The 24,922-nt window shown below is 45.3% G+C and overlaps 1 long non-coding RNA gene across 1 annotated transcript in view; it reads left to right on the top strand.

The window, feature by feature from the left end:
* Positions 1-13,856, top strand: part of LOC144005931 (uncharacterized) — a 45,519-nt gene extending 31,663 nt beyond the window's left edge. The window contains exons 2-3 of the long non-coding RNA XR_013279696.1: positions 11,315-11,991; positions 12,061-13,856. This is a non-coding gene — a long non-coding RNA (uncharacterized LOC144005931). The remainder of the gene's footprint in view (positions 1-11,314; positions 11,992-12,060) is intronic.
* Positions 13,857-24,922: the final 11,066 nt, after the last annotated feature.

Raw genomic sequence — 24,922 nt, 5'->3', positions numbered from 1 at the left:
GTCGCTGCTCGGGCCCTAATAATTTTTACAAAAACAATAGGGACCTCGCAGCGGTCGCTGCTCGGGCCCTAATAATTCTTACAAAAACAAGAGGGACCTCGCAGCGGTCGCTGCTCGGGCCCTAATAATAATAATAATAATAATAATAATAATAATAATTTTTACAAAAACAATAGGGACCTCGCAGCGGTCGCTGCTCGGGCCCTAATAATAATTTTTACAAAAACAATAGGGACCTCGCAGCGGTCGCTGCTCGGGCCCTAATGACTTAGTTATCACACTTAGAATGAGTTTACATTTTTTGTACAAAATACCGTATGTGGGGTATTTTTTGTTATGCCTCAAAGGCTAGGTGACGCTGCATATATAACTGAATGTTGTCATAGAGATAGCTTCAGGCCTTGACGATAAACATACATGTCAAGTTTGGGATTTTTTGGAGCATGTACCGGGGAGTTATTAAGCATATCCTTTTTCAGTGCGAAACACAAATTTTGATGCCCCGCCTTCATCATATAGTATTTCGAAAGGTCAAGATTTTTCCCCCTGTCGTTGGCTCAGGTCTTGACATGGTCCAGGTCAAGTCTTAACTCAGTCAGATGAAACGTGTAGAAGTGGGCAAAAGTCTGCCCCCTGTGAATGTGCAAAAATCGTCAAAAATGGGACATTCAAAAATTCGTAGCTCACTTCCTGTTCATTTTAGCATATGGGTCCAAGAGACTTTTTTGTAGGTCTTGGGCTCCCTCATACACCTAAAAATATTCGTCGTTCTTGCTTAAACGTACAACCGGGGCTGCTTCGTTAAAAACTTCTAGGGGGCGCTATTGAGTCATTTTTGTAAAAATAGCACAATCAACAATAAAATATTGCTCATTTTACCAGGCCAGATGTGTGTGCCAAGTTTCATGAGTTTCTGTGCATGTTTAGACCCTCAAAACTGGCGTTGTTTTCTTGGCGAACAGCGCTTAGCCACACCCACAGCAATTCGCGAAAACTCACAAACTTCGTGTTGTGACATCATGAAGGCCGAAACCCTCATCTGAGCAAATATGAGGTAGGTCCAGTTAACGTGTTTGGAGAAAAACGTAGAAGAAAATTCGTAATAAAAAAAATTGCCACTAGGTGGCGCTATCAGTTAGATGAAATATAAGTCAGTAGATGTCTTTAGGGCTGGACTCTCATCAAATGTGTGAAATTTTGAGAAGATAGGATCATCTCGGTCAAGTTAATGCAGCTTTTATTTTCACGAAAAATCTTCAGACTTTGCGTCACCGTAGCGGCCACGCCCTTTGGCGAAAAGTTACAATATTCGGTGTGGGGCATGATCAACATCTTAAGCCTTTTCTGACCAATTTTCAAATGGATCCCTTCAACAAGCTCAGCACAGTAGCTAAAAACGTAAAGTATGACATTTATTGTAACCACTAGGTGGCGCTATATGTATAACTGAATTTTATCATATAGATGTTTTCAGGCCGTGACTATTACGTTGCCTGAGAAGTTTGAGATTTTTTGGAGCTTGAACATGGGAGTTATTAAGCATTTGCTCTTTCTGGACAAATGAAATTTTAAAGGCAATATTTGATGCCCCGCCCCCGTCATATAGTATTCCAAAAAGGCAAGATGTTTTGCCCAGTTTTTCTCTCAGGTCTTGAGATGATAAATGCCAAGTTTGAAGTCAATTGGATGAAAAATGTTTGCAAAGGGGGAAAAAGCATGACCACAGTGAATGTGCCAAAATAGGCCAAAATTGGACATAAAAAAATTCATAGCTCACTTCCTGTACATTTTAGCTACATGGTCCCAATAGACTTTTTTGTGCGTCTCGGGGTGCTACATGTGCCTGCCAATTTTTGTTGCTCTAGCTCAAACGTGCCGGGCTTGGTTTTTATTTTTCTACGCTAGGGGGCGCTATCGAGTCGCATTGTTATGACGACTTAATAATATCAAATTTTTCGCCGGGCCTGAGGAGTGTGCAAAGTTCGGTGAGTTTTCGTGAATGTTTAGGTACCCAAAATCGCGATCGTTTGCGGAGAATAAAGAAGAAGAAGAAGAAGAAGAAGAAGAATAATAACTAGAGCTGCGAGCAGCTATAAAGGGCCCTCGCAGCCCGGGCCACGTTGGGGTCCTTGCACGTTGGGGTACTTGCACGTTAGGGTACTGGCACGTTGGGGTACTGGCATATTGGAAGTAAAATTTCTTTGAAAATGGCAGAATAAACGTTTACATGTAGAATATTTTTTTTGCCAGTGTGTGTCAAGCTCAACGGGTTTTGGTGATTGTTAAGACCTGCAAAAATCAGCGTCCTTTTTTATTTTTAGGCAATGAGTTGCCCTGATTGGTATTTTTTGTAAAAGTGTATATATACATCATCGCTCGTTGTACTCATTGCACAATGTTACTTTTATTGTCCAAAGGGGCAATCAAAAATGAATAAAACAAAATGGAAACGTACATACGTTTGGATCGGTGTGAAGCCAGTGAACAATTTGAGTGGTGGAAACTAAAAGAATATTCATAAATGACTTAGTCATCACACTTAGAATGAGTTTACATTTTTTTGTACAAAATACCGTATGTGTTTTTTTTTTTTTTATATAAGCCTCAAGGGCGAGGTGGCGCTGTATTTATAACTGAATGTTGTCATCGAGATACCTTCAGGCCTTGATTATAAGCATACATGTCAAGTGTGGGATTTTTTTTGGAGCATGTACCGTGGAGTTATTAAGCATATCCTTCATTCACGATATTGCTTTTAATGTCCACAGAGGCTATCAAAAATAAATAAAAATATATATATGTTTGGATAAGTCTGATGCCAGTGAACATTTTGAGTGGTGGAAACTAAAAGAATATTCATAAATGACTTAGTTATCACACTTAGAATGAGTTTACATTTTTTGTACAAAATACCGTATGTGGGGTATTTTTTTTTTATGCCTCAAGGGCTAGGTGGCGCTGCATATATAACTGAATGTTGTCATAGAGATAGCTTCAGGCCTTGACGATAAACATACATTTCAAGTTTGGGATTTTTTGGAGCATGTACCGGGGAGTTATTAAGCATATCCTTTTTCAGTGCGAAACACAAATTTTGATGCCCCGCCTTCATCATATAGTATTTCGAAAGGTCAAGATTTTTCCCCCTGTCGTTGGCTCAGGTCTTGACATGGTCCAGGTCAAGTCTTAACTCAGTCAGATGAAACGTGTAGGAGAAGTGGGCAAAAGTCTGCCCCCTGTGAATGTGCAAAAATTGTCAAAAATGGGACATTCAAAAATTCGTAGCTCACTTCCTGTTCATTTTAGCATATGGGTCCCAGAGACTTTTTTGTAGGACTTGGGCTCCCTCATACATCTAAAAATATTCGTCGTTCTTGCTTAAACGTACAACCGGGGCTGCTTCGTTAAAAACTTCTAGGGGGCGCTATTGAGTCATTTTTGTAAAAATAGCACAATCAACAATAAAATATGGCTCATTTTACCAGGCCAGATGTGTGTGCCAAGTTTCATGAGTTTCTGTGCATGTTTAGACCCTCAAAACTGGCGTTGTTTTCTTGGCGAACAGCGCTTAGCCACACCCACAGCAATTCGCGAAAACTCACAAACTTCGTGTTGTGACATCATGAAGGCCGAAACCCTCATCTGAGCAAATATGAGGTAGGTCCAGTTAACGTGTTTGGAGAAAAACGTAGAAGAAAATTCGTAAGAAAAAAAATTGCCACTAGGTGGCGCTATCAGTTAGATGAAATATAAGTCAGTAGATGTCTTTAGGGCTGGACTCTCATCAAATGTGTGAAATTTTGAGAAGATAGGATCATCTCGGTCAAGTTAATGCAGCTTTTATTTTCACGAAAATCTTCAGACTTTGCGTCACCGTAGCGGCCACGCCCTTTGGCGAAAAGTTACAATATTCGGTGTGGGGCATGATCAACATCTTAAGGCTTTTCTGACCAATTTTCAAATGGATCCCTTCAACAAGCTCAGCACAGTAGCTAAAAACGTAAAGTATGACATTTATTGTAACCACTAGGTGGCGCTATATGTATAACTGAATTTTATCATATAGATGTTTTCAGGCCGTGACTATTACGTTGCCTGAGAAGTTTGAGATTTTTTGGAGCTTGAACATGGGAGTTATTAAGCATTTGCTCTTTCTGGACAAATGAAATTTTAAAGACAATATTTGATGCCCCGCCCCCATCATATAGTATTTCGAAAAGGCAAGACTTTTTGCCCAGTTTTTCTCTCAGGTCTTGAGATGATAAATGCCAAGTTTGAAGTCAATTGGATGAAAAATGTTTGCAAAGGGGGAAAAAGCATGACCACAGTGAATGTGCCAAAATAGGCCAAAATTGGACATAAAAAAATTCATAGCTCACTTCCTGTACATTTTAGCTACATGGTCCCAATAGACCTTTTTGTGCGTCTCGGGGTGCTACACGTGCCTGCCAGTTTTTGTTGCTCTAGCTCAAACGTGCCGGGCTTGGTTTTTATTTTTCTACGCTAGGGGGCGCTATTGAGTCGCATTGTTATGACGACTTAATAATATCAAATTTTTCGCCGGGCCTGAGGAGTGTGCAAAGTTCGGTGAGTTTTCGTGAATGTTTAGGTACCCAAAATCGCGATCGTTTGCGGAGAATAAAGAATAATAATAATAATAATAATAATAATAATAATAATAATAATAATAATAATAATAATAATAATAATAATAATAATAATAATTTTTACAAAAACAATAGGGACCTCGCAGCGGTCGCTGCTCGGGCCCTAATAATAATAATTTTTACAAAAACAATAGGGACCTCGCAGCGGTCGCTGCTCGGGCCCTAATAATAATAATTTTTACAAAAACAATAGGGACCTCGCAGCGGTCGCTGCTCGGGCCCTAATAATAATAATAATTCGAACGAAAAACAATAGGGACCTCGCAGCGGTCGCTGCTCGGGCCCTAATAATAATAATTTTTACAAAAACAATAGGGACCTCGCAGCGGTCGCTGCTCGGGCCCTAAAAATTAGAAAAATACCTGGAAGATAAAATTAAACAACTAACGGATGAATATGCATTAAACCAAAATAATCAAATATGGATAGAACTACAGAATATAAAAATACAGTTAGATAACATGTTATCTAAAAAGACAGAGTTTATAATACAACAGTTGAGATATAATAATTTTGAACATAATAATAAATCAGGTAAATTCCTGGCAAATCAACTTCAACGGAATCGGGAAAAATCTCTTATAACGACTATTAAAGATATAAATGGTGAATGCACACAATCACCAAAAGAAATTAACCATATTTTTTATAACTATTATCGAAATCTATACTCAGAAATTAATAGACCTAACCCTGAACATATTGAGGTATTCCTAAATAGCTTAAATATACCTCAGTTATCTATTGAACATAAAGATATTCTAGATGCCCCGCTTACTATAGATGAGTTGTATCGTGCTTTAGACAGTATGCCTAATGGCAGAGCACCTGGTCCAGACGGCTATCCGGCTATATTTTTTAAACATTTCTGGTTAATGTTTGCTCCATTATTTCTAAGAGTAGTAACTGAAATTAAAAGTAAGGGTGATATATGTCAAGATATGAATATAGCAGCAATTAAACTTTTATTAAAGCCAGAAAAAGACCCCACCCTCCCGTCAAGTTACCGACCAATATCACTAATTAATACCGATATTAAAATTATCGCTAAGGCCTTGGCATCTCGACTAGAGACAGTAATCTCGACAATTATTCATAGCGGTCAAACAGGTTTTATTAAAGGTCGTCATTCTACTAATAATATTAGGAGGCTCTTTAACTTGATTAGTATGTCACAACGGTATGATAAAAAGGCAGTTGTTATTTCGCTGGATGCAGAAAAAGCCTTCGATAAAGTTAACTGGTCCTTCCTCTTTGCTGTCTTAAATAAATTCGGCTTCGGGGAGTCATTCATTCAATGGGTCTCAATATTATATGATTCTCCTAAAGCTACAGTTACTACTAATGGGATTACATCACAGAGTTTTACTCTACAAAGGGGTACAAGACAAGGGTGCCCAATGTCTCCTTTATTATTTGCTATATTTATTGAGCCGCTTGCATTAGCTATACGTCAGGATAGACGGATCCAAGGAATCCACTCCGGGACAATAGAACATAAAATTAATCTATATGCCGATGATATACTACTCTATTTAGAAGAACCTGCTATCTCGCTAGGGGAAGCATTTAACTTAATAACTAAATTCTCTCACTTATCAGATTACTCTATTAACTGGACAAAATCAACATTATTACCTATCACAGAAAATTCATGGAATCCTACAAGTCAGGATCCACACTACTCCTTTCCTACAGGTAATTTAAAATACTTAGGTGTTAAAATTTCACCAAAGTTAACTGAATTAACTTCTTTAAATTTTTTACCATTATTGGACAGTATCCGTAGTGACCTGGAGCGCTGGAATAATCTTCCGATCTCTTTAATAGGACGGATAGCTACTATAAAAATGAAAGTTTTACCAAAGATTAATTATTTATTTTCAATGATTCCATTTAAACCTACGTCTAACTGGTTCCAATCGCTGGACTCTGCTATCATAAAATTCTATTGGAATAAAAAAAAAGCTAAAATTAGTCTATCTACTCTTCAGGAAAGTAAATCTAAAGGAGGTTTAGAGGCACCAAACTTTATGTACTATTATATAGCTAATCAACTACAATATCTTGTGCTATGGACACAACCCAACAGAGATACTAACTGTTGGTTGGAATTGGAGCAGAAGGATTGTAATAATCTTAGACTGTTAGATTTACTCTTTATTACAAAATCAATAAAACGACATAATTGTTTTAAAAACCCAATGATAGCCGCCACCCTGACTGCCTGGTGGAAGGCATTAGAAATTACAAACTCCCAATTGGCGCCCTGTGGGCTCGCTCCCATTTGGCATAACCCCGACTTTCAACTTAATAATCAGTCGTTCCATTTAAGCTTATGGGAGCAGAAAGGAATTACACACCTTCATCATCTTTTCTCAGATAATAAGTTTATATCGTATACAAACTTGGTCCAGAAATATGAAATAAAAACTGGAAATTTCTTACATTATCTGCAAGTTAAAAATATGGTTAAGAAACAAATCCCAACACTTCAGGATACGCTCCAACTGCCTGTCTTAGCTAAAGATATTATAAAGCTTTCTCCAACAACAATAAAGAAAATATCAAAAATATATGTTATTTTTATACACAAATAAAACGTATTTACCGACTTTAAAATGGGAAAAAGACTTGTCTATAGTTCCGGAACCAGACTTTTGGACCCAAATCTGTGAAAATGTATTTAAAATGACCAAACAGACAAATTTGCAACTTATCCAATATAAGATACTTCATAGAACATATATTACACAATATATGATGAAAAAAATGGGACTCTCTGACTCCGACATTTGTCTCCAGTGTTCACAAAACACTGCCGATACTTATCTTCATGCTTTATGGTCATGTACTCCAGTGCTGCATTTCTGGACTAAAATCTTGGAAAAGCTCGCTGATATATTAAACTGTAGGCTTCCTTTATCTCCAAGATTGTGTTTACTAGGTGACTTAACAATAACTGAGCTACCATGTAAACAATCCCAATCTATATTTATAGCCCTTACTATTGCTAAAAAAAATAATCCTTGTCAATTGGAAAAATAAACAATCTCTAAATATCGACCACTGGTTAAACTTACTAATAAATTATATCTCAATGGAAAAAATCTCTGCCTTAAATAAAAATCAAGTATCAAGATTTAAACAAATATGGTCTATGTACATAGAATATTTTAATCTTAATTTGGCAACTTAATCCTGCCAAGATTCTGCCTGTTAACGAGAGCCACCACATCGTTACAACTTCTGTTTTCCCTGCTTCTGTATTTGGTATTTTGTATCTGATTGTTTTTATTTTTATATAGTCAGGAACCTAGTTGCTGCTAGTGGGCTCGAGCACACCACACTATACGACACTATACTCACTAACTCCTCAAGAGTTATTTCTAGTGGGCACTAAGCATCAACACTTGGTGTTACTGCATGCTAATTAGTAAATTTTCTCGACGCCGTCCCCCGTGGTCGGGCGGGGGTGGTTCTGCCCCCCCCCCCCCCCCCGTTGTCTGCTCGGTAGCGGTTGTTGTCTTGGCCGCTCCCTGGGCCCCCTGTGGGGTGCGGTGTTGGGGTGCTTTCCCTGGTGCCCGGGGCGGCGCCGTCACGGCGCGGTCCGCTGCTCCGTGCCCGGCGGCGCGGTTCGGGGCGGGTGGGCCTCTGGTGTGCCCCGTGGCTCCCTCTCCCCTCCCCCTTCCTCCCCCCCGTCGCCTCTCCCTCCTCGCCTCCTCCCGCCCATCCTCCTCTGCCTCCCGGTCCCTTTTCCCTTGTCGCCCTCCCTCCTACTCCCCCCCACCCCCCCCTCCTGCCCTGCAGCCGCCCTTTCGCCTTCTTGTCGTCTTCCCCCCGATTCCCCCCCCCCCTTCCCTGTCGGCCCCCCTCCCCCTCCCTCTCCCTGGGCCTGGGGCTCCTCTGCTTCCCCCCTCCCGCCGCTGTGCTACTCTCGCACGGCTGGAGGTGGGGTGGGCACGTTTTCCCTCTCTGCGCTGCTGCCCGGTGCCGGTTTCCGGGGGTGGGGGGGGGGTCGCGGGGGGCCGGGTTCGCGGGGGGGTTGGCGGTCGTCGGGGGGGGGGGGCGGCTTGTTTGGGGGGGTGGAGGTATGGGGGGGTGGGGGGTTGGGTGTTGGGGGTCGGGGTGTGTTCGGGGGTTTGGAGGCCGGGGGTGGTGGGGCCTGGGTCGTGGTGGGTGGCGGGTTTGGGTGGGGTGCGGGGGGGTCGTGGGGGGGTGGGGGCTGGGGACCGGTGGGGCGCTGTGGGGGCCCGCTGGGCCTCGTTCTGCGGCCTTGGGCTCGGGGGTGTGGGCCGGGGCTGGGGTGTTCCGGGCGTCTGGGTCGGCTCGCCGACCGGTGTCCGCGCGGGTGGCTTGGGGGTGGCCTTGGTGCTGCCGCGGCCTGGGGATTTCGGGTGGGGGGGCGGGGGGGGGGGGGGGTTGGGGGGGGGGGGGGGTCGGTGCTCGCTTTGCTGGACCGCGGTTGACGGCTTTCTTTCTTTGGTGGTGGTCCTTATGCATGCCAGATCCGTCGCACCAGCATCTACTGAAACTCAACAGAAGTAGCCTCTCCCTCCCACAGCCCCTTGAATCAGTGGGTGCTGGTGTCTGTGGATCTCACTTTGCTTTATCTATCCTTCCCTCCTTCCTCTTTTTAGTTTTTCCTCTGGTCACTTGAGATCTCAATTTATTGGAAGTTTGAGGCTTCTGGGGTTGGCATAAGACTCTGGTTTTGTAACCACGCAGGAGGGGTTTTGTTGGTACTGGATTTCACTTTGATGGATTGGATGTACTGGCTTCTATGGATCTCACTCTGCCTTATCGATCCTTCCCTCCTTCCTCTCTTTAGTTTTTCCTCTGGTCTCTTGAGATCTCGCTAAATTTGCTGGAATTTAGAGGCTTCCGGGGTTGGCGTAAGACTTTGATTTTGTAATCATGGGGAAGGCAGGAAGTGTTTGGTCGGTGCTGGATTTCACTTTGATTTATCTTTATTTTCTCTTTATTTTTTTCTGACCTTTTCTCTGGTCTCCTGACCATTTAAACTTCACGACTCTGGCAAGATTCTGAAGTACCTGGTTAAGGCAAAGGGTAATGGGATATTTATAAGGCTTTAGGTGAATTAATGAGTATAAATTTATACGTATTTGCACGCACACGCACGCACGCACGCAAACGCACGCACGCAAACGCACACACGCAAACGCACGCACACACAAAAAAAAAAAAAAAAAAAAAAAAGAGCAATGATGATAAGACGTTGAATCGGTAAGACTACCGAATGAACAATTCTGAGCTCTTAAAGAAAAAAAAAAAAAAAAAAAAAAAAAAGAATACATGGGGAAAAATCGGGTACGAAATCGGGAATTGCGGGTAACACGTGAATCGTGGGAATAAGATGTAGGCGCGAATATTTGGAATCGTTTGAAATTGGAACGGAGTGAATCGGGTGAAAAATGTGGAAGTAAAAACTGGACAAAAAAGTGCGAGTAATAAAATATAATAAGAATAAGAATAAGAATAAGAATAAGAATAACGGGAATGGTGTAGAATAACATATGTGTGAAGGCCTCCAGCCTTCACACAATAAGAATAACGGGAATGGTGTAGAATAACATATGTGTGAAGGCCTCCAGCCTTCGCACAATAAAGAATGAATAACATATGTGTGATATGGCGTTAGATTTGTGCCACAATTCCGTGCGTAACAAAATGTGTTTCGTACATACAAAATGTGTTTCGTACGTGCCAAAAATGTGTTTCGTACGTACAAAATGTGTTTCGTACGCACCAAAAATGTGTTTCGTACGTACAAAATGTGTTTCGTGCGTACAAAACAGTCCTCGCGCACGCTTGCTACGTCTCTCCTCAACACGTACGAAACTTTGATTTACGCTTGCGATGCAAGGGTCGAGGCGTAATATTTGTGCCACAATTCTTAACCAATCAGGAGTCGGGAAGCAGGGCCAATCCCTATTGGCTGATTACTATCCAATAGCATTTTATATAAGATGTTCCGGAAGCTTCAACATTCAACTCGATAGAAGTTTCGGGAATTCGTCTGATTTCTAACACAAGACTTTGCCATTCTGGTTGTTGAATTATATTTAAAAATATTCTATCTTTGTTTAGTTTAACGTTATTGTCCCCTTGAGATACCAGCAGTCAGCAGTAGATTTCCTTTTTTTTTGTTGCTTTCTGTCTAAGCTAGCATAGCATAGCATGCACTCTGGCGGAATGTCATCTGAGCAGCTACAGGGAAATGTCACACCACGTCCACCTGTGAGTATTTAAAATAAAATGACACTAAATTCGTAGTCTTTGCATACAATCTAATGATTTATTTTCAATTAAATGCTCAGTTTCTACATGGAATATAATACTTATATCTTGATAGAATGCTAACATTTACCAATTAATTTGAGATGCTGCAACGCCAGCGAACCAGCCGCAGCCAATTTGCATTGTTAATGCTGTGAATAAGACGCATTAATGGTTTATCAATAAAATATTTGGCTACTTAAATCGAATACTGCTCAAATGTAAATATTGCCTTCCACTTGAATTTTGTAGGGAGCAGAGTAATGCTACTTTTGAAATCCCAAAATTCAGTATTGTTTATATTGTATCAATGTAAACAGTTTATTAGATCCTTGTCATTTTCACAGGACCAGCTGAGGCAACAGTTGTTGGAGAGACTTCTTCATAAACTGCAGTCAGCCTTAAACCAGCAACCATTGAATTTGGATTTTCTTGAGTTCCTGACTCGTCATGATCTTATTTTGTTTGAATCATTCTCTGGACAGATAGGCAATTTATCTGAGATTACAGAAGCCTTGAGAGACCTCTATCATGCTGTTCAGAGGGAAATCCGAGAAACCTCTATGACTACAGTGGAACAAGAGATAGAAGTAGGACCTGGACCTGGTCATCCCAGAATTGTATTGGAGAGTGAAAGACTGAAGTATTTGTTGGACACACATCTTCCAGTTTCCTGTGTTGCAAAATGCCTTGGTGTTTCAAAAAGAACAATTTACAGAAGGATGCAAGAATTTGGATTGTCTGTAAGAGGACAATACAGCACAATGACTGATGATGATCTTGACCACATAATCTCAGTTGTTAAAGGTCAGATGCCAAATGCTGGATATAGAATGGTACAAGGTCATTTAGTTTCGATGGGCATTCGTGTACAGTGGTGGAGAATGATGGCGTCCATGCACCGTGTTGATGCTGCAGGGATCTTCAAGCGGATGACGGAGCTGGGATGTGTTATGTGAAGAAGTTATTCCGTGCGCGGCCCTCTCTCCTTGGTCCACATTGACACAAATCATAAACTCATAAGGTAATGTAAAATAAACTTCCTGTGATTATTAAAATAGTTCTATTTTATTAACCCCCTTCTTTTCCCCAGGTATAACATTGTGGTGTTTGGTGGAGTCGATGGTTACTCAAGGAAGGTAAGGATATGTTCAGAGTCTTAACCCCTTGCTGAAAGTTTTTAATGTGAATAAAAGTTGGGTAATGGTATGTCACAAAAAAGTAATTTGTTTTGTTTTACTAACCCCTGGTGGGGATAAGTGACTGCATAATTCACTACACTGAGAGCTCAAAACAGTAGACATTTAAGTCGGTCCCGTCGCCATGGGCGGGCCTTGGGGGTCCGTGCCCGCCCTGTCAGTCAGCCGTGCCCGCCCTAGCAAGATGACTCACCAACTATTCGTCCTATCAGTCACGTAAACTTGCGCCTTCTGTTTCAAGTAAAGCATGGCGTGCCAGCCAACCACATACCTCCTTTCAAGTTTGGCTGTGATTGACAACTAAGCGAGCCAATGACAATCAGGATCAGGAGGGATGGGGTGGGGTGGGGGGAGACGCGCGCTCTGCAGACGTGCCTTAGCCAAATCTACTTCCGGGTAGATAGTGCGCATTTGCCGGCTGGCGCTGGGACAAAGACTGAGCAGTGAGCAAGTCGTGCCGCTTTAATGGAAGCCACCAAATGCCAAACCTAGATCCAGGATGACACAGTTGACATCAATGGGAATCCTGAGTCCACTGGTTACGTTTACAAGTGAGTGTCAAACTTTTATTTTAATTAGTCAAGCCACACAGCACGGATGAATTGTAGCAATACACAGTATGCTGTTAACAGACCCAAGCAGTCACACATACACAACAACAACTATGGAGCATAAAATTATTTATCACTAAAGCAGTTGCAGTACAATGTGAGTTGAATTCTCTTTTTTTTTATTGCCAAGTTTGTTCATGTTGATGACTGTCACTAAGTTCTAATTAAAAAAACAGCACTTTACACATTCTTTTTGGATTGATATTCTGCTTAGTTTTTCACTGAACCCATATGTTGTTTCTGTATATCATCGACATAACTCAACCTTATTTCTAAATCACTTTAAAACAGCCATTGCTGCATACAGAGTGCTGTGCATGGAATAGAAATTAGTCTTTTAGTAGACACAAGTAAAATAAAATAACACAAAATAAAATTAATTAGAGTAAATATAAGCAGATAAGTATACACGCAAATAAAATACTAAAAAAAAAAAAAAATCTGTATAAGTATAGAAATAAAATAACAAAATACAGAAGGCACCATAAAAAAAATTAAATGATGTGAAGTCTCATGCTGAGTCAAAGATCAAAGAATAGAGATGTCTGGCAAAAATGAAAGGAAATTTTGTCCATATCGTACAGCCCTAATCCAACACGCAAATGAAGGCAACTGCTAGCCAATTCCAGATAGAAGGGGCTGGGTTGCGGTCATTCATTCGGACATAATTGTTTACAGAAGTGACGAGTGGATTTGTTTCACATGAACTTTTGAGTTGAATAAATGCAAAATGAACTACACATTTTTTTTTCAGTTTGTCTTTTAGATTTCAGAACGAACTGCCGCTTTTAAGTGACAGAAAATATATCTGAACACTTTTGCAGTTGTCACAATGCCGCTGTTCAACCTGATGAACATTAGATTTAGGTTGATAAAGTGTGCCCCCCCAAAAAAAGGTAATGCCCCCCCTACAATTTCTTTCTGGTGACGGGTCTGATTTAAGTGTAGTACAGGACTTAAAGTTTATGTACAATTTTCTGTCATAAATTGCAGATCTTGTACTTGGATGCTGCGACAAATAACAGATCATCAACTGCTCTCTCATTCTTCATGAGAGCAATCCAGCTTCATGGCTTACCATCACGGTAATATACCTGGTCACAAAGCAACTCATTTTGTAATAACGTATAAGTATATCCCTTATATATATATGTATTATTAACTTAAGTTATAAATTACCTTTGCCTAATGTATGTTTTTTCTTTTTAGAGTAAGAGCAGATCAGGGTGTTGAGAACCTAGACACCGCACATTATATATTATTAAAGGCCAGCAAACGTCAAAAACTGATTTATGGCCCCCATAAAACCAATCAGAAGCCGTTATTTTGAATTAAGCCCCGCCCCCTTCCGCCTTCTTAGCCAATCAGAAGCCGTTATTTTGAATTACGCCCCGCCCACTTCCGCCTTCTTAGCCAATCAGAAGCCGTTATTTTGAATTAAGTACCTCCCCCTAACCAATCAGAAGCGGGGGGACCACCTGTCAAAATTTGACAGGTACCCCGCCCCCCAACCAATCAGAACCCGTTATTTTGAATTAACCCCCGCCCCCTCACCACAACCCTAGCCAATCAGGCGTCAGAACAGCAAATGGCAAAATTGATTGATGACATCCTGCACCCCTCAACAAACATATGTTATCCGGTCCCCCCTCCCTTCCCCTCACAACCCTAGCCAATCAGGCGTCAGAACAGCAAATGTCAAAATTGATTGATGACATCCTGCACCCCCTCAACAAACATATGTTATCCGGTCCCCCCTCCCTTCCCCTCACAACCCTAGCCAATCAGAAGCCGAGGACAGCAAATGTCAAAATTTGATTGATGACCTGTTTATCCGGAACCCCCACCCACCCTTCTGACCCCCCCCCCCCCCCCCCCCCCCCCCCAACGAACATATGTTTTCAGGACCCCCCTCCTCCCACCCCGCCTGTGAACATATGTTTCCGGTCACCCCAACACCCTCCCCATTGTATATGTGCTTCCGGTGACCCCTCTACACCCCCCCACCCACCAGCTTTGAAGTCGCGGAGGAAGCGCTCTTCCCACTTTGCAAGACCCCCCCCATAGTTCTACCGTCTGCTACAAATAATTCCTACAAAACAAAAGAGGAACCTCACGGCGAGGCGTTGCTCACGTTCTAGTTGTAAACCTGCTTTGGGGATATACATTTTCTACAAATGTACCACTGAGAATATTTACGAGCTTGTAAATAAAATACTAAAGGGTTACCAACATGAAAAATTAAATTTTCGGAGCTTTTAGCTGTATTAAAATGCTCTTACCTCACCAAATACATGACCGAATTGGAGTTTTCCTCCATTCTCCCCTCTCTGAGAAATTCCGGTCTACAAAACACCAGCCCCACCCAACCTGAGAAAACAAGCTGTAGGCGGTCTTTGACATCATAAGGTTACCCTCTCACCTGGTCCAGATGGCTATCCGGCTATATTTTTTAAACATTTCTGGTTAATGTTTGCTCCATTATTTCTAAGAGTAGTAACTGAAATTAAAAGTAAGGGTGATATACGTCAAGATATGAATATAGCAGCAATTAAACTTTTATTAAAGCCAGAAAAAGACCCCACCCTCCTGTCAAGTTACCGACCGATATCACTAATTAATACCGATATTAAAATTATCGCTAAGGCCTTGGCATCTCGACTAGAAACAGTAATCTCGACAATTATTCATAGCGATCAAACAGGTTTTATTAAAGGTCGTCATTCTACTAATAATATTAGGAGGCTCTTTAACTTGATTAGTACGTCACAGCGGTATGATAAAAAGGCAGTTGTTATTTCGCTGGATGCAGAAAAAGCCTTCGATAAAGTTAACTGGTCCTTCCTCTTTGCTGTCTTAAATAAATTCGGCTTCGGGGAGTCATTCATTCAATGGGTCTCAATATTATATGATTCTCCTAAAGCTACAGTTACTACTAATGGGATTACATCACAGAGTTTTACTCTACAAAGGGGAACAAGACAAGGGTGCCCAATGTCTCCTTTATTATTTGCTATATTTATTGAGCCGCTTGCATTAGCTATACGTCAGGATAGACAGATCCAAGGAATCCAATAGAACATAAAATTAATCTATATGCCGATGATATACTACTCTATTTAGAAGAACCTGCTATCTCGCTAGGGGAAGCATTTAACTTAATAACTAAATTCTCTCACTTATCAGATTACTCTATTAACTGGACAAAATCAACATTATTACCTATTACAGAAAATTAATGGAATCCTACAAGTCAGGATCCACACTACTCCTTTCCTACAGGTAATTTAAAATACTTAGGTGTTAAAATTTCACCAAAGTTAACTGAATTAACTTCTTTAAATTTTACCATTATTGGATAGTATCCGTAGTGATCTGGAGCGCTGGAATAATCTTCCGATCTCTTTAATAGGACGGATAGCTACTATAAAAATGAAAGTTTTACCAAAGATTAATTATTTATTTTCAATGATTCCATTTAAACCTACGTCTAACTGGTTCCAATCGCTGGACTCTGCTATCATAAAATTCTATTGGAATAAAAAAAAAGCCAAAATTAGTCTATCTACTCTTCAGGAAAGTAAATCTAAAGGAGGTTTAGAGGCACCAAACTTTATGTACTATTATATAGCTAATCAACTACAATATCTTGTGCTATGGACACAACCCAACAGAGATACTAACTGTTGGTTGGAATTGGAGCAGAAGGATTGTAATAATCTTAGACTGTTAGATTTACTCTTTATTACAAAATCAATAAAACGACATAATTGTTTTAAAAACCCAATGATAGCCGCCACCCTGACTGCCTGGTGGAAGGCATTAGAAATTACAAATTCCCAATTGGCGCCCTGTGGGCTCTCTCCCATTTGGCATAACCCCGACTTTCAACTTAATAATCAGTCGTTCCATTTAAGCTTATGGGAGCAGAAAGGAATTACACACCTTCATCATCTTTTCTCAGATAATAAGTTTATATCGTATACAAACTTGGTCCAGAAATATGAAATAAAAAATGGAAATTTCTTACATTATCTGCAAGTTAAAAATATGGTTAAGAAACAAATCCCAACACTTCAGGATACGCTCCAACTGCCTGTCTTAGCTAAAGATATTATAAAGCTTTCTCCAACAACAATAAAGAAAATATCAAAAATATATAAGTTATTTTTATACACAAATAAAACGTATTTACCGACTTTAAAATGGGAAAAAGACTTGTCTATAGTTCCGGAACCAGACTTTTGGACCCAAATCTGTGAAAATGTATTTAAAATGACCAAACAGACAAATTTGCAACTTATCCAATATAAGATACTTCATAGAACATATATTACACAATATATGATGAAAAAAATGGGACTCTCTGACTCCGACATTTGTCTCCAGTGCTCACAAAACACTGCCGATACTTATCTTCATGCTTTATGGTCATGTACTCCAGTGATGCATTTCTGGACTAAAATCTTGGAAAAGCTCGCTGATATATTAAACTGTAGGCTTCCTTTATCTCCAAGATTGTGTTTACTAGGTGACTTAACAATAACTGAGCTACCATGTAAACAATCCCAATCTATATTTATAGCCCTTACTATTGCTAAAAAAATAATCCTTGTCAATTGGAAAAATAAACAATCTCTGAATATCGACCACTGGTTAAACTTACTAATAAATTATATCTCAATGGAAAAAATCTCTGCCTTAAATAAAAATCAAGTATCAAGATTTAAACAAATATGGTCTATGTACATAGAATATTTTAATCTTAATTTGGCAACTTAATCCTGCCAAGATTCTGCCTGTTAACGAGAGCCACCACATCGTTACAACTTCTGTTTTCGCTGCTTCTGTATTTGGTATTTTGTATCTGATTGTTTTCATTTTTATATAGTCAGGAACCTAGTTGCTGCTAGTGGGCTCAAGCATACCACACTATACGACACTTTACTCACTAACTCCTTAAGATTTATTTCTAGTGGGCACTAAGCATCAACACTTGGTGTTACTGCATGCTAATTAGTTAATTTTCTTGACGCCGTCCCCCGTGGTCGGGCGGGGGTGGTTCTGCCCCCCCCCGTTGTCTGCTCGGTAGCGGTTGCGTCTTGGCCGCTCCCTGGGCCCCCTGTGGGGTGCGGTGTTGGGGTGCTTTCCCTGGTGCCCGGGGCGGTGCCGTCCCGGCGCGGTCCGCTGCTCCGTGCCCGGCGGCGCGGTTCGGGGCGGGTGGGCCTCTGGTGTGCCCCGTGGCTCCCTCTCCCCTCCCCCTTCCTCCCCCCGTCGCCTCTCCCTCCTCGCCTCCTCCCGACCATCCTCCTCTGCCTCCCGGTCCCGGGCTCCGGTGGCCGGTGGGCTGTCCAGTAGCCCTGCTGCGCTGGCGGCCCGCCTATTGTGGTGCCAGATGGGTGGGGTGGGGGCGGGTGGGGCTGGGGGGGTGCTGGGGGGCGGGCGTGCCACCTACACCCGCTGGGTTGGGTGAGGCCCCGCTGGTCGCTCCTCTTACTCACTTCACTAGTTTTGCACTATACACTTTGTAAATATACACATAGGGCACACAACACATTTCTTGGTGGGGTGGGGAAGGGTGGAAACACCGTCTTCACCCTTCAACTCCCCTCCAATTTTAATGCACTTCATGTCCAAGGGGAGGGGTGAGTTGGGGCGGGGAGCCATCAGAGGGGATGGACTGCAGTGCCTGGCAGCGCTGTGGTCCCCCCCATCTGTGTCCCTGCCCCACCACTTTGTCCCTCCATTTCCTTTTTTAATGCACCACACATATACATATTCATTTTTTGGGGGGGATGCGGGTGTGTCGGAGTAGGGGAAATTTTTTCCCTCTGCTCCGACTCACCTGCTCCCAATTTTAATGCACCACACGCACACACTTGTATATACACTGGGTGGGGGCCACATTCACGGTGTAAGGGTAGAGCTCGTCAGTCGGCGAGCTGGCGGACTCAGTAACAGGGTTAGGTGTCACTATGTGACGGGGCGCCAGTAACTGTCCGTCACTCTCCGACGGGACACGCTGCCGTCTAGCTGTGAGGAGCAGCCTACGTGAGCGCGCGCAGCTTGCCCCTCGTTCCGCAGAGACGAGCTCCGCCTAAACTGTTTTCCACACAGCCTACACGTATTCCCGTAGTGGATATCTGCATGAACTGCTTACCCCTCGCCCGGACTCTTTTGTCTTCGCGGTTGTTGGTGCTGGGGGGGGGGCGCGCTCTGCGCCGGCGCGTGGTGCCGTGCCGTGGACGCTCGCCCGCATTCTGCGGGGTCGTGGGACAATGAACACTGGACCAAACCGAAACACTTCCTGCATTGAGCTTAAATAGCATATTTTGCCGCGCTTCAGCTGTCACCTGACTTTGGAATGAACCATTATAGTAGTAGATTTATTAGGCGAATTGCTTTCTGTTTGAGGGAGGAAATTACGGGTAGTGAACGGGGGGATTTTTTTTTTAGGAATATATGTTGTAGATATTGTCCATTTACACACGGTTTAGCTGCTTTTTGTTACTTTTTGTTTAATTTCTAAATGGTTTGTCCTGGGGGAGGGGCTATAGGGTATTTAAGGGAGTCGGAAGTTATTTGTCGGGAGAGGTCCGATAGTGAGGGCAGAGCTGTCAACAGTAAGTTGTGGAAATGGCCAAAAAGAAGTTGTAAATATTTTTGAAATTGTTTTGTCTGCACTGGACTTGCACTGTAAATATTTGTTCACCTTTTTGGATGCTGTGCTGGGGTAAATAAAAAGAACCCACTCACTGAATTTTTTCGACTGCGCCATCATTTTTCCCCTTCTTAAAACGAACCCGTGACATTTGGTGGCAGTGGTGGGATGGCCAGTCGAAGAGGACGAGGACGAGGACGGGCCGCAGGGAGGAGTTCCCGAGGTCGCCCGCTAAAATGGGAGGACGAGGATGGAGGCGCTGCGGATCCAGCTGTCCAGGCAGCTCTGAGAGGACCAAGTGCAGAACAGGAGCTGGTGGCAGCCATGAGGACTTTTCTGGAGGGCCAGCAGAAAAGAGAGGAGGGTTTCCTGGCAGAGCTCAGAGGGTTCCCAGCTTCCTGGCCAGCCCAGCATGTTGGTCCACGAGGGGCGGAGTGGGTCCCGGTAGCACCCAGCACAGTACCATCCCGGGACACATTTCCGGGTGAGGATTCCAGCGTCAGGCTAAACTTGCCGACACCAGCGCCTCAGCCACGTCATAGTTCTCCTGCAGAGGCGCCACTCTCAAGGGTGAGCCACAGACCAGAGCTGGCCGGGCCTGACTACAGAACTTTTGGAGACCCAAAAATTCCACAGTTCATGGCAGGCGATGACATTGAAAACTACCTGCTTCGCTTTGAGCGCATTGCCAAAACCTGGGGCTGGCCAGAGGTTGAGTGGGCGTGTCGCCTAGTGCCACTCCTGATGGGAAAGGCACTTGAGGCGTACACAGCCATGGATGAGGAGAGGGCTCATTCGTACACCGACCTGAAGGCAGCCTTACTGATAAAGTTTGATGTCTCACCGGAGACTTATCGACGGCTGTTCCGGTCCATGACTGTTCCACCGGGAGAGAACCCAACTGAGACGTACCACCGGTTAAAGGGTCTCTACAGGCGGTGGATTCGACCGGGGCAGCACACCAAGGAGCAGATCGGCGACCAGGTCATCTTGGAGCAGCTTCTGCGTGTCTTCCCGGCAGACATCTGCACCTGGGTGAAGGAGCATGAGCCGACCGACGGGTTAATGGCGGCTAAGCTAGCTCTTCAGTACCTCAATGCCCGGAGAGGAGGCCCGATGGAGTATCAAGGTGGCCCGAATCGTCAGTCTTCTATGCAACTCAGACCAGCAGCCCGAACCAGCACTTATCAGCATGGAGAAACTTGCCCTGCACCTCGCCAGCAGAGTCCTGGTAAGGAGCTCATCTGTTTCTATTGCCAACAAGCCGGACATAAAGCTTCTCTGTGCCCTATTCGAAAAGCTAAGATTAGCGGGGCATGTTACACTCCCAGGTCGGAGACTGTAATCGCTGTGGGGGGGCGGCAGCGGTTTAAAGACATTGCGATTAACGGGGAACCGGTGACTGCTCTGGTGGACTCGGGTAGTTTCTTGACGTTAGTCCGAAGGGACCTCGTTCCAATAAGCAGTGTGGATTATAACAAACTGGAAGATATTTTGTGTGTGCATGGCGACAGTCACTCCTACCCTACTGCTGAACTGACTGTGGTTGTGGATGAGCAACCCTATTTATTGAATGTAGGAGTGGTGGAAAAGCTGCCTGTGGCAGCCATTCTGGGGTGGGACTTACCAGTTTTCCTGGAGGTGTTGCTGGGATCAGGACCCAAAGACAGTGAATGTGGTAGGGGTTTATCGGGGTATGTAATTACGCGTAGCCGAGCCAGAGCGGGGCTGCCGTCAGTCCCGGGCAAAGCCAGTGTGATGGATCCAGACTATTTTGCTACACTGGACAGTAGTCTGTTTGAAGGGGGCACAAAGGGGCTAAGAAAGTCGCGCCGCCAGCGGCGCTTTGAAAAGGGGCTGCAATCCCCAATGCCGGACTACAAGGATGGACATACCAAGGACAGGTGGGAGGTGCCAGTGGACATTGGGGTCCTACAAAGGGAGGATATAACTCTGAAACCATTATTTGCCAAAGTGGTTGGGGCGCTGGATATGGCGCAGGGGGATAAAGAAAGCTTTGTAATTGACAATGATGTACTGTATGCCGTAGCGAATGAGAGTAAGCGGCTTGTGGTACCAGTCTCATGTCGACCACTGATACTGCGCCGGGCACATACCTTGCCTTGGGCAGGTCATCTTGGTCGCAACAAAACTTTTTTGCGCATATCCTCCAGATTCTTTTGGCCTTCCATGTATGCGGATGTTCAATCGTTCTGTAAGACCTGTCCTATTTGCCAGAAAACGTGTTATGTACGCCAGTCAGACCGGGCCTACCTTCAACCTCTGCCAGTAATCTCCACGCCATTCAGGCGTATAGCCATGGACATTGTGGGGCATTTGGTACAAAGTAGTAGAGGGCACCAGTATATGTTAGTGATATGTGATTATGCTACCCGTTACCCTGAGGCTTTTCCATTGCGCACTGTGACTGCCCCGGCTGTGCTGCGGTGTCTTGTCCAGCTCTTTTCCAGAGTTGGTGTTCCGGATGAGATTATTACAGACCAAGGGACCAACTTCACCTCCAGGCTCCTGCAGCTCTTCCATAAACAGTTCGGGATTTCAGCGGTCAAGACCACTCCGTACCACCCTCAGACGGATGGCTTGGTCGAGCGCTTCAACCAAACCCTGAAAAAGATGCTGCAGAAATTCGTGGCCGACAATGGACGAGACTGGGACCAGTGGCTGCCCTTCCTGCTTTTCGCCTACCGGGAGGTCCCTCAAGCATCCACCGGATTCTCCCCCTTTGAGCTGCTTTATGGCTGGGAGGTCCAGGGCCCATTGGACCTTCTTCGGAAAACCTGGGGGACTCCTGCAACTGGCACGAGCGACCGCAGCATCGTCCAGTTTGTATTGGAGATGAGGGATCGGCTGGCCAAGTACCAATGCGACGCCGAGGTCAACCTGCGCGAGGCCCAGCAGACACAGAAGGCCTGGTATGATCAGCAAGCCAGGCACCGCCACTTCCAACCCGGCCAGAAGGTCCTGCTTCTGCTGCCAACCTCCACCAGCAAACTGCTTGCTAAGTGGCAGGGTCCGTACACGGTCCTCAAGAAGATGGGCCCTGTGACGTACGAGATCCACCACCCGGACAAAAAAAAGAAGAAGCAGACCTACCATGTCAACCTGCTGAAGGAGTGGAAGGAGGCTCCAGTCCAGGTTCCGGTGCCATCCCTGCTGGTGATGGAGGTGGATAGTGACGTGGAGGAGGAGTACACGTCAGCTGACCTCCACCTGTCAGCCGAGCCTGCACTTGACCATCTCCCTGCGGTCCAGTCCGGCCAGTTGAGCCAGGTATTCAAGCAAGTCTCCAAACTGTTTGCTGCAAACCCGGGAAAGACTGCTCTTGGGGAACATATCATCCGCCTGAAGGACAAGGGGCCGATCCGCCAAAGGGCCTACCGGGTGCCCCAACATCTGGTGGCGAAACTGCTCAAAGAAGTGGAGGAGATGCAGCGCCTGGGGGTGATCGAACCATCAGAGTCAGAGTGGTGCAGCCCAGTGGTCATTGTGGTGAAGAAAGACGGGTCACTCCGCATCTGCATCGACTTCCGGAAGCTCAACGCCATGTCGGAGTTTGATGCTTACCCGATGCCCCGTATCGACGATTTGCTGGAAAAGATTGGGCGGGCCAGATTCATCACTACACTGGACCTCTGCAAGGGCTATTGGCAGGTACCTCTGGATGCCTCCAGTCGCCCCTACACAGCATTTCGGACTCCTGCTGGCCTCTTCCAGTTCACAGTGATGCCCTTTGGTCTCCATGGAGCACCTGCCAGGTTCCAGAGGCTGATGGACCGTGTCCTGCAGGGATGTGAGGACTGCAGTGCTGCCTACCTGGATGATGTGGTCATCTTCAGTGAAACCTGGGAGCAACATCTGCAGCATCTGGGACGAGTGCTAGGTCAGATCCAGAAGGCGGGCCTGACACTGAATCCTGCCAAGTGTCAGTGGGCGCGAGAGGAGGCACGATACCTTGGCTACCGGCTTGGACGAGGCGAGATTCGACCACAGTTGGATAAGGTCGAGGCCATCCGCAACTGTCCACGGCCTCGCACGAAGAAGGAGGTGAGGTCCTTCTTGGGCTTGGCCGGCTGGTACAGGAGGTTTGTCCCACGGTTTGCCACGATCGCCGCTCCTCTAACAGCGCTGACAGCAAAAGACCAGAGGAATCCTGTGTCCTGGAATGAGGTATGTGAGACTGCATTCCAAACCCTCATAGCCTGTCTGTGTTCCTCTCCGGTGCTGAGGAGTCCTGACTTCGACCAGCGGTTCCTGGTGCAGACTGACGCCTCAGCAGTGGGACTTGGGGCAGTCTTGGCCCAAGGTACTCCGGGGGAGGAGCAGCCGGTGATGTACCTAAGTCGCAAGCTGCTGCCACGTGAAACCAGGTACTCCACTGTGGAGAAGGAGGGCCTGGCCATCAAATGGGCTCTGGAGAGCTTGAGATATTACCTGCTGGGGAGAGAGTTCGACTTGGAGACAGATCATCGTGCTCTTACGTGGATTAATTCCATGAAGGATCACAACAGCCGTCTCACCCGCTGGTACCTCTCCCTGCAGCCGTTCCGATTCCAGGTCCGACATCGGTCGGGCAAGAGCAACGTGGTGGCGGTTTATCTGTCAAGGTTGCCGCACATCGTCAACCTCGGGGAGGAGGGGGATAATGTGACGGGGCGCCAGTAACTGTCCGTCACTCTCCGACGGGACACGCTGCCGTCTAGCTGAGAGGAGCAGCCTACGTGAGCGCGCGCAGCTTGCCCCTCGTTCCGCAGAGACGAGCTCCGCCTAAACTGTTTTCCACACAGCCTACACGTATTCCCGTAGTGGATATCTGCATGAACTGCTTACCCCTCGCCCGGACTCTTTTGTCTTCGCGGTTGTTGGTGCCGGCGCGTGGTGCCGTGCCGTGGACGCTCGCCCGCATTCTGCGGGGTCGTGGGACAATGAACACTGGACCAAACCGAAACACTTCCTGCATTGAGCTTAAATAGCATATTTTGCCGCGCTCGTCGGGGGGTGGGCGGGGCGGCTTGTTTGGGGGGGTGGAGGTATGGGTGGGTGGGGGGTTGGGTGTTGGGGGTCGGGGTGTGTTCGGGGGTTTGGGGGCCGGGGGTGGTGGGGCCTGGGTCATGGCGGGTGGCGGGTTTGGGTGGGGTGCGGGGGGGTCGTGGGGGGATGGGGGCTGGGGACCGGTGGGGCGCTGGGGACCGGTGGGGCGCTGGGCCTCGTTCTGCGGCCTTGGGCTCGGGGATGTGGGCCGGGGCTGGGGCGGGGGTGTTCCGGGCGTCTGGGTCGGCTCGCCGACCGGTGTCCGCTCGGGTGGCTTGGGGGTGGCCTTGGTGCTGCCGCGGCCTGGGGATTTCGGGGGGGGGGCGGTGCTCGCTTTGCTGGACCGCGGTTGACGGCTTCTTTCTTTGGTGGTGGTCCTTATGCATGCCAGATCCGTCGCACCAGCATCTACTGAAACTCAACAGAAGTAGCCTC

The sequence above is a fragment of the Festucalex cinctus genome, chromosome 1 (assembly GCF_051991245.1).
Source record: "Festucalex cinctus isolate MCC-2025b chromosome 1, RoL_Fcin_1.0, whole genome shotgun sequence".
Classification (NCBI taxonomy): domain Eukaryota; kingdom Metazoa; phylum Chordata; class Actinopteri; order Syngnathiformes; family Syngnathidae; genus Festucalex; species Festucalex cinctus.
The sequence above is the reverse complement of the archived record's forward strand: the minus strand, read 5'-3'. Positions and strand labels throughout refer to the sequence as shown.